Source organism: Eucyclogobius newberryi, unplaced genomic scaffold, assembly GCF_026437365.1.
Source record: "Eucyclogobius newberryi isolate DKJ021-1_F unplaced genomic scaffold, fEucNew1.0.hap1 SCAF_9, whole genome shotgun sequence".
NCBI lineage: Eukaryota > Metazoa > Chordata > Actinopteri > Gobiiformes > Gobiidae > Eucyclogobius > Eucyclogobius newberryi.
Genome location: NW_027316532.1, coordinates 17,179,054 through 17,188,884, shown reverse-complemented (window position 1 = coordinate 17,188,884; position 9,831 = coordinate 17,179,054). Strand labels below are relative to the sequence as shown.

Sequence of the window (9,831 nt, the reverse complement as noted above, 5' to 3'; positions counted from 1 at the left end):
TAATAAAAACAAGTCAAATTACAGTGTTTTATCTGTTAAGTGTGACCAAAACAGCCAGATAAAAACATTTTGACACTGGTCTGGACACAGGTCTGGACACACAAGGTCAACCTGGACAGGACAAAACGTATCACCATTTCCCCCGAGATCGACCAATCACTGATCAACAACAGAAAACAACAGACCAAAGAACTGTGTCGAGAGCGGGTCAAAGACTGGACACAGGTCTGAGGAGCAGAGGCTCTACTCCGAGCTTTATGTACATCCACTACAGCTCAAATGTTGTCGTAATATAACACATTTAACAGAGAAACGAAATTGAACAAAAAGTCTATTTAGCCAATGTTTTTTACAGTGTATTTGTGCCGAGGAGGTCAAGGCCCCAGCGGAGCTCCAGGTGACTCGAGTGTTTACAAGAGACAAACGACTGAAGTCAAATAAACAGAAGCAAAAAATAAAACATTTCAGTTTAATCTAAAGTTAAAGTGCAGCGTAACTTTCCTCTTGAATGTTCCAACACCCTCCTGTCGTCATGGAGACGTCATGGAGACGTCATGACGGCGTCTCACAGAGGCTCCCAGCGACTCTCAGTGGCTCACAGTCGCTCTCAACGACTATCAGCGACTCACAGCGGCTCCCAGCGGCTCCCAACGGCTCTCAGGGACTATTAGCGACTCATCAGCTCTCAGCGGCTCACAGTGGCTCCCAACGGCTCTCAGGGACTATTAGCGACACACAGCGGCTCTCAGCGGCTGACCTGGTTAACCCGCTGCAGTGTGGGCAGATGGAAGTGGGGCAGAGTGTGTGTGAGCCGTGAGCCATGAGCCGTGGTGAATGTGTAAACCACTTCACTCACATTATGAGTTTAATCATGAAGCGTCTCAGGTCTGAAGAGGTGAAGCGGTCAAACATCTGACCATAGCTGCAGTTTCACATCCAATAATCCATCTTGTCCCAGACACACGTCAACCCGAACCCTGACCGCTCGTCTCCAGTTAACACTTGACCCTGCATTTGACCCTCATCTCAGCTGCAGTTTTGTAAATGTTTATTAGAGTTACTGGTCAGAGTCACATGATGTCATAAAACCATCTATAGTTTTGAACATTGAGCTGGAGACATCTTCATCCTCTTCATTCTGGAGAAACCTCTGGAGCAGAAGGAGGCATGGCTGAGCTTGGTCTGGTCAGAAGCCTCTAGCAGAAGGAGGAACATGCAACTTCCAGAACATGTCTTTACTTCCTCTGTATCTGCAACACGGATTCTACATTGAAAATGGACGTGTAAGTGCTCTTCTCTGGTCTCCTCTGGTCTTCTCTGGTCTCCTCTGGTCTGTGGTGATGCTCAGTGGTTATGGTCAGTGGTTTTGGTCGGTGGTGATGGTGGTCAGTGGTGATGGTCAGTGGTGTTGGTCGGTGGTGTTGGTCGGTGGTGATGGTCAGTGGTGATGGTCAGTGGTGTTGGTCGGTGGTGTTGGTCGGTGGTGATGGTCAGTGGTGATGGTCAGTGGTGTTGGTCAGTGGTGTTGGTCGGTGGTGTTGGTCGGTGGTGATGGTCAGTGGTGATGGTCAGTGGTGTTGGTCGGTGGTGATGGTCAGTGCATGAGGATGTGGCTGCTGAGCTGGTTGTGGGTGGGTGGAGCATGGGGTGGAGGGGCGTGTTTGTGGGTGTAGGTCTCCTTGTGGGTGGTGCTGTAAAGCTCCGCCTCCAGCGGGAACTTCATGTTGGTCTTTTTTAACACAAGAAAAAAAGTGTTAAAAACTGGGCTAAATTAAAGCTGCGTCTACACTTTTCTATGACATTTGTATAATTTTTAGAAAATTTCAAAATATATTCATCTTCACTGCATTTAGTTCAGTGAGTCGTGCGACCTGTAGGGGGGGCTGTTTGTATTCAGTCAAACTTTGTTTGAAAATCAGAAACCGTCTGGTTCCAGGACTGGACTAAAAGTTGTCATTTTTTTAATTAAACACAAACATATGAAAAATCTGACCTTTTGTTGTGACAGTGAAAGGGGCGTGGCTTTGCACAAAGGTAAAGAGACAAAGTCCAGCTGTGTCGTGGTCAGAGGCGGACCATCATCTGCAAAACAACAACAAATCATGTCTCACCTGGTCCTCTCAGGATGTTGCTGCTGTGTCTCACCTGGTCCTCTCAGGATGTTGCTGGTGTGTCTCACCTGGTTCTCTCAGATGTTGCTGGTCCTGTAGGTGGCTGGTGAAGGTGGATGCTGGTGTGTCTCACCTGGTCCTCTCAAGACGTTGCTGGAGTGTCTCACCTGGTCCTCTCAAGATGTTGCTGGTGTGTCTCAACTGGTCCTCTCAGGATGTTGCTGGTGTGTCTCAACTGGTCCTCTCAGGATGTTGCTGGTGTGTCTCACCTGGTCCTCTCAGGAGGTTGCTGGTCCTGTAGGTCGCTGGTGAAGGTGGATGCTGGTGTCTCTTCTCACGGAAGTGGTCAGAGCTGGTGGTGCTGTAGAAGGATCTTTGAAGGTCCAGGCTGAAGTGGACGTTACTTTTTGTCATCAAACCAGCTTCAGGCTCTGAACGCGCTTCTGGTTTCACCTGCAACGAGGAAGAACGACATCAAACAATCTGCAAATTGGATTAGGAAATATCAGGGAAAACATTTCACCCTGGAGAGACAAAGCGACCACGAGAATGGACTGTTTAGCAAGCTTTATTTGTGAATTATTTGGTGCTCAGACCCCGGCGGAAGATGTTGCGATCATGGGCACTCCATGATCTATTTGTATTAGATGTCTCCCCCGGAGCCTGGAGACTGGTGGTGGTAGATGTGAAGAGAAGGTGGAGGATGAGGGGAATGCAGAGGAGGAGCAGCGGAGGTGGTGGGTCGCAGTACGGTTTGAGCGGCCGAGCCATCTGCCTGAGGGCTTAAATGCGACCGCCTGGTGCTGATTGGAGCGGAGAGGAGTCACTTGAGAGCGTTGATTGGGGATGAGGAGCAGGTGCGGGGGCCATGGTACAGACGCCCCCTGACCTTTCACCCTACTTCTTTGGCCGGGAAAAACTGCATAACCTCTTTGGGATAAGCGCAGAAACCTGGGAGAGTCCATGGTGAAGTGAGGGATCTGACTCTCACAGACGGACAGGCGGGCCCCCGCTTGAGTGCGATGATGGCGCTGGGGAGAGGGGTCCTCCCATGGTGGCCTTGATGTAGGATGGAGTTAGGTCTTCCAGGCTGAATTCACGCAGGCTTCATTTGTGCATTTTGGAGATTTCTTATGAACACTGTAAATATGAGAGATACATTACAGTAATATTCTCTCACAAAAGCACAACAATATCATCAAAACAATGTGTGCCATATGAAAAATAATTAAACAAAAATGCTGTTTGATATTCTGACTAAATTATGACAGAAAAGTATTTTAATCGAAGTTAAAGCCTCAGTCTAAGATTTCAGGAGGGGAGAACATGTGGAGAACATGCAAACTCAACAGAAGGGCAAACACATAAAGGTCAACAACACTGACGTGACATCAGAGAAGAAAAGTAAAGTGTTCTGAGTCTGTTTGTGTTGAAGTGTCCTTTATCTCCCCCTGCCATTAGCAACCAAGCTAGCTTAGCGCTGCACAATCAGAGCAACGACTGAAGACTGAGTGAAACTTTGCTTTTGCTGCTCGTGGTTGTGCTGCTCGTGGATGTGCTGCTCGTGGATGTGCTGCTCGTGGTTGTGCTGCTTGTGGTTGTGCTGCTCGTGTTGGTGCTGCTCGTGGTTGTGCTGCTCGTGGATGTGCTAATCGTGGATGTGCTGCTCGTAGTTGTGCTGCTCGTGGTTGTGCTGCTCGTGGTTGTGCTGCTCGTGGATGTGCTGCTCGTGGTTGTGCTGCTCGTGGTTGTGCTGCTCGTGGTTGTGCTGCTCGTGGTTGTGCAGCTCGTGCTTGTGCTGCTCGTGCTTGTGCTGCTCATGGTTGTGCTGCTCGTGCTTGTGCTGCTCGTGCTTGTGCTGCTCGTGCTTGTGCTGCTCGTGGTTGTGCTGCTCGTGCTTGTGCTGCTCGTGCTTGTGCTGCTCGTGCTTGTGCTGCTCGTGCTTGTGCTACTCGTGGTTGTGCTGCTCGTGGTTGTGCTGCTCATGGTTGTGCTGCTCGTGCTTGTGCTGCTCGTGCTTGTGCTGCTCGTGGTTGTGCTGCTCGTGGTTGTGCTGCTCGTGCTTGTGCTGCTCGTGGTTGTGCTGCTCGTGGTTGTGCTGCTCGTGCTTGTGCTGCTCGTGCTTGTGCTGCTCGTGGTTGTGCTGCTCGTGCTTGTGCTGCTCGTGCTTGTGCTGCTCGTGGTTGTGCTGCTCATGGTTGTGCTGCTCGTGCTTGTGCTGCTCGTGCTTGTGCTGCTCGTGCTTGTGCTGCTCGTGGTTGTGCTGCTCGTGGTTGTGCTGCTCGTGGTTGTGCTGCTCGTGCTTGTGCTGCTCGTGCTTGTGCTGCTCGTGGTTGTGCTGCTTGTGGTTGTGCTGCTCGTGCTTGTGCTGCTCGTGGTTGTGCTGCTCGTGGTTGTGCTGCTCGTGCTTGTGCTGCTCGTGCTTGTGCTGCTCGTGGTTGTGCTGCTCGTGCTTGTGCTGCTCGTGGTTGTGCTGCTCGTGGTTGTGCTGCTCGTGGTTGTGCTGCTCGTGCTTGTGCTGCTCGTGCTTGTGCAGCTCATGGTTGTGCTGCTCGTGCTTGTGCTGCTCGTGGTTGTGCTGCTCGTGGTTGTGCTGCTCGTGCTTGTGCTGCTCGTGCTTGTGCTGCTCGTGCTTGTGCTGCTCGTGGTTGTGCTGCTCGTGGTTGTGCTGCTCATGGTTGTGCTGCTCGTGCTTGTGCTGCTCGTGCTTGTGCTGCTCGTGGTTGTGCTGCTCGTGGTTGTGCTGCTCGTGCTTGTGCTGCTCGTGGTTGTGCTGCTCGTGGTTGTGCTGCTCGTGCTTGTGCTGCTCGTGCTTGTGCTGCTCGTGGTTGTGCTGCTCGTGCTTGTGCTGCTCGTGGTTGTGCTGCTCGTGGTTGTGCTGCTCATGGTTGTGCTGCTCGTGCTTGTGCTGCTCGTGCTTGTGCTGCTCGTGGTTGTGCTGCTCGTGGTTGTGCTGCTCGTGCTTGTGCTGCTCGTGGTTGTGCTGCTCGTGGTTGTGCTGCTCGTGCTTGTGCTGCTCGTGCTTGTGCTGCTCGTGCTTGTGCTGCTCGTGGTTGTGCTGCTCGTGGTTGTGCTGCTCATGGTTGTGCTGCTCGTGCTTGTGCTGCTCGTGCTTGTGCTGCTCGTGGTTGTGCTGCTCGTGGTTGTGCTGCTCGTGCTTGTGCTGCTCGTGGTTGTGCTGCTCGTGGTTGTGCTGCTCGTGCTTGTGCTGCTCGTGCTTGTGCTGCTCGTGGTTGTGCTGCTCGTGCTTGTGCTGCTCGTGGTTGTGCTGCTCGTGGTTGTGCTGCTCATGGTTGTGCTGCTCGTGCTTGTGCTGCTCGTGCTTGTGCTGCTCGTGGTTGTGCTGCTCGTGGTTGTGCTGCTCGTGCTTGTGCTGCTCGTGCTTGTGCTGCTCGTGCTTGTGCTGCTCGTGGTTGTGCTGCTGGTTCTCTTCTGCTGTTTACATTAGTGAAGGCGGAGCTGGAGGTGGTAAAGGACACTCTCTCTCTCCCTCTGTCCAGATCTGTGTCTCCTTTGGACAAAGCGCTGACGTTTGTGTTCTTCCTCACGAGCTCCACCGGATCTGAAACAAGAGCTCTAGCTGACCATCAAACGTGTCTCTGTTTCTGACTGTGTCTCTGTGTCTGACTATGTCTCTGTGTCTGACCGTGTCTCCGTGTCTGACCTGTCTGGTGTCTCCCTGTCTGACCTGTCTGGTATCTCTGTGTCTGACCGTGTCTCTGTGTCTCTGTGTCTGACCTGTCTGGTGTCTCCGTGTTTGACCGTGTCTCTGTGTCTGACCTGTCTGGTGTCTCCGTGTCTGACCGTGTCTCTGTGTCTCTGTGTCTGACCGTGTCTTTGTGTCTGACCTGTCTCTGTGTCTCTGTGTCTGACCGTGTCTCTGTGTCTGACCTGTCTGGTGTCTGTGCCCGACCTGTCTGGTGTCTCTGTGTCTGACCGTGTCTCTGTGTCTGACCTGTCTGGTGTCCACCGTAAGCGTCTCTGGAGGTGCAGGACCAGGACTGTGAGGACGTATGATTCAGACGGAGCTGTGGAGTCTCTTTCAGAACACGAGAGCTGCAAACGTAGAAAACAAACCTCAGATCAAGAGGTGACACTGTCAGAGCCAGAGCTCTAGACCGAGCTCCCCAGCGTGACCCCGAGCTGAACTCGAGCTGACCCCTGGAGGCGTCAACTCCTCAACACAAAAGAAGGGGTCAATGTCACGGTTACGTCCTCGTAACCTTCAGATTAAAGAGCTTTTAATTTTTAATTCATTCATCAGTTTAGATTTTTGATTATAGAATTTTAAATGCCTAATTCAGGCTGGTACCCCACATAACTCTAAGATATGATCATAACTCTAAGATATGATCATAACTCTAAGATATGATCATAACTCTAAGATATGATTATAACTCCCACTTTAATCCATATCAACTCTGAATGTCGCGCTCTCGTAAGTGGGAGGACAAAATCTCCCGGCGCTGGTGAGAAATGAAGCCTGCGTAAAGTCACCTGGAAGACCTAACTCCATCTACGCCGGCCTCCATGGAAGGACCCCTCTCCCCAGCTCCATCATCGCACTCAAGCGGGCGTCCGCCTGTCCGTCTGTGGGAGTCAGATCCGTCCTTCACCATGGACTCCTCCAGGTTTCTACTTTTTCCCAAGGAGGTTTTGTAGTTTTTCCTGGCCAAGAAGGAGGGTGTAAGGACAGGGGACGCCCGCGTCATCGCTCCTCGTACCTGCTCTTCATCCTCAATCAACGCACCTAAGTGACTCCTCTCCGCTCCCAATCAGCGCCCAGGCGGTCGCATTTAAGCCCTCAGGCAGATGGCTTGGCCGCTTCAGACCGTACTGCGACCCACCACCTCCCCTCCTCCTCCTCTGCATCCCTCTCATCCTAATCATCCTCTCTACCTTCTCACCATATCTACCACCACCAGTCTCCAGGCCCTGGGGGGAGACATCTAATTCAATTAGATTATGGAGTGCCCATGATCGCTATGTCTTCCGCCGGGGTCTGAGCGCCAAATAACCTTCGTAATAAAGCTTGCTAAACGATCTTTTCTGTGTTCTGTGTCTGAGTCTCTCCAGGTTGAACTGGCTTCCGATCTTATATATATATATTCTCTATATATTGTAATTGTCTAAATACTCTCTGGAACTTTAGTACGTTTATTTGTAAGGCCGGGGCTCACAGCCACGCCTTGGCCACGCCTTGACCACGCCTTGACCACGCCTTGCCCACGCCTTGGCTACGCTTTGATTCAACTTTATTTCTTTGGATTATTGTCCCAGAACCACCTCCTCATCAACACGGGGAAGACCAAGGAGATGGTGCTGGACCTCCACAGACTCTGCTGCCCCCTCACCAGTGTCCAGGGAAGGGACATGAGAGAGTGGACTCATACAAGAACCTGTCATGTGCAATACATGTGCAATACTGTCATACTCACGTGCAATACTGTCATAATAATGTGCAATACTGTCATAATCATGTGCAATACAGTCATGTGCAATACTGCCATACTCATGTACAAAACTTTCATGTGCAATACTGTCATAATCATGTGCAATACTGCCATACTAATGTGCAATACTAGCATATGCAATACTGTCATAATCATGTGCAATACAGTCATGTGCAATACTGTCATACTCATGTGCAATACTGTCATGCGCAATACTGTCATACTCATGTGCAATACTGTCATGTGCAATACAGTCATACTCGTGGGCAATACTGTCATAACCATGTGCAATACTGTCATACTAATTTGCAATACAGTCATGTGCAATACAGTCATACTCATGTGCAATACTGTCATAACTATGTGCAATACTGTCATAACCATGTGCAATACTGTCATACTCATTTGCAATACAGTCATGTGCAATACAGTCATACTCATGTGCAATACTGTCATAACTATGTGCAATACTGTCATAATCATGTGCAATACTGTCATGTGCAATGCTGTCATAATCATGTGCAATACTGTCATACTCATGTGCAATACTGTCATACCCATGTGCAATACTGTAACATAATGTCATCATCCTTGTGCAATATTCTCTGTCCATAAAACTGCTGTAAATAAGAGTGTTACTTTTATTAAGAGTATAAGAGGTTTTTATAAGTTATCTGTTTTTTTATTATTATACTTCTGTACCTAATCTGTTTTGCAACAGAGGAATTTCCCCATTGTGGGACGAATAAAGTTCATCTTATCTTATGAATACCACTGCAGTACATGTACTAGTAGAATCACTACATGGTGAGGGTGGTGTTTACCTGGGAAGTGTGTGCCGCGTGAATGAGGCAGAGTGAGTGCTCTGCCGCTCCTGAATCTTATCTCTGTCCCCGAGAGAAACGGTAGAAAAATGCAGAGTCTGCGAATCAAACATCAGACGTTTCACAAAAGTGTCACGTGGCTCGAAATATGAATCTGAATCGTGTTTGTATCCATGGTTTTCAGAGTGGTCACTGATGGTTTTATTTGTACATAGTTTTATGTCTCATGCGTCTCTGTTTTACGTTTTACACATGTTCTAAGACATCGAAGACGACAACAATGAAACGACCGATCCAGACCAGTCGACTATAAGAATAATAATAATTGTCATCATCTTTATGGTTCTTTGGACTAAACAGACTCTAAGTGGCGTTACTGGATAAAAATGTGAAAAAATAATGCGCTGTTCTGTTTTTCATCAGTAAATATTCTCAATCTAGACGCTTCAATCACATATTTACACCTTTATATTGTTTTTTAATAATGAATTAACTAATCAAAAGGAAGGGCAGCTTAAATAATGGTTCGTTGCAGCTCTAGAAGCATCAATATGTGTCAAATGTGTGGATTTTCTATTTGCATTTGCCCTTTGACCTCTGACCTTGAGCAGGGGAGGCGTCTCGCTCAGGGCTTTTCTGTCAAATGTCGTCTCGTAGTGTGTTTCAAAAGTGCGAGGATTTCCATCTCCTTTCAGCGTGGGGCCCTCAGGATCTGAACGACACGGCACCACCTTCATTAGCCTTAATAAGTCGTTTACTCAGAGCGATTCAGGGTCAGTAACGACTTCATTAACGAGTCATAATTAAACCTGAATCATTCTACTCCGTGTCCAGTCTCTGCTCTTAAAAGTCTATTTTTGATCACGTTTGGGTGTCATGGTCACAGTCTGATCTGGTGATGTAAAGTTGTCATGTTTTACTCACTGTAGGAGCCATGTTTGGGTTTTTGTGCACGCGCTTAGCTACGAGCATGACTCTGCGGTGTTGGGGGCGGTGCTAAGATGTGTGTGTGAGGTTAAATGGGGAGAGCGCTCTCACCTGCGTTTGTGGCTAAGTTAATGGCGGCGGGGTGAGCACGGGGAAGCAAACTTTGTTGACCGTTTTTGTTAGATTTTACGTATTGTTACCATTTCTTGTTTTACGCCTGGTTTAAGTTGATCGTTTCATCACGCCAAACGGTGCAGGTATCATTGTTGTGTCCAATCGTGTGTCCTCAAACAAAGTAAGTGCCGGCTTTAGTGTTTTCTGCGGTTTGGTACAGTAAATGACCTGACATTGCACCTGTCTGTACGCGTCTTCAATATGATTTACCCGTGTCTTAGCCCGCCGCGGCTTTGGTCTGTTTTTGGACGCCATCGCCTCAATACTCACAGTCTTCTGTCTCTTCGTTTCCCTCCTCCCTTCCTGTTCTCCCTCTGGTTACCACCCCTTTTGTCTCTCAGC

General features: G+C 49.1%; 1 protein-coding gene across 1 annotated transcript in view; it reads left to right on the top strand.

Moving 5' to 3' along the window:
* The window catches only part of LOC140353630 (ubiquitin-ribosomal protein eL40 fusion protein), a 287,808-nt gene that overhangs the window by 264,421 nt on the left and 13,556 nt on the right, over positions 1 to 9,831 (top strand). The gene's annotated exons all lie outside the window — the stretch shown is intronic.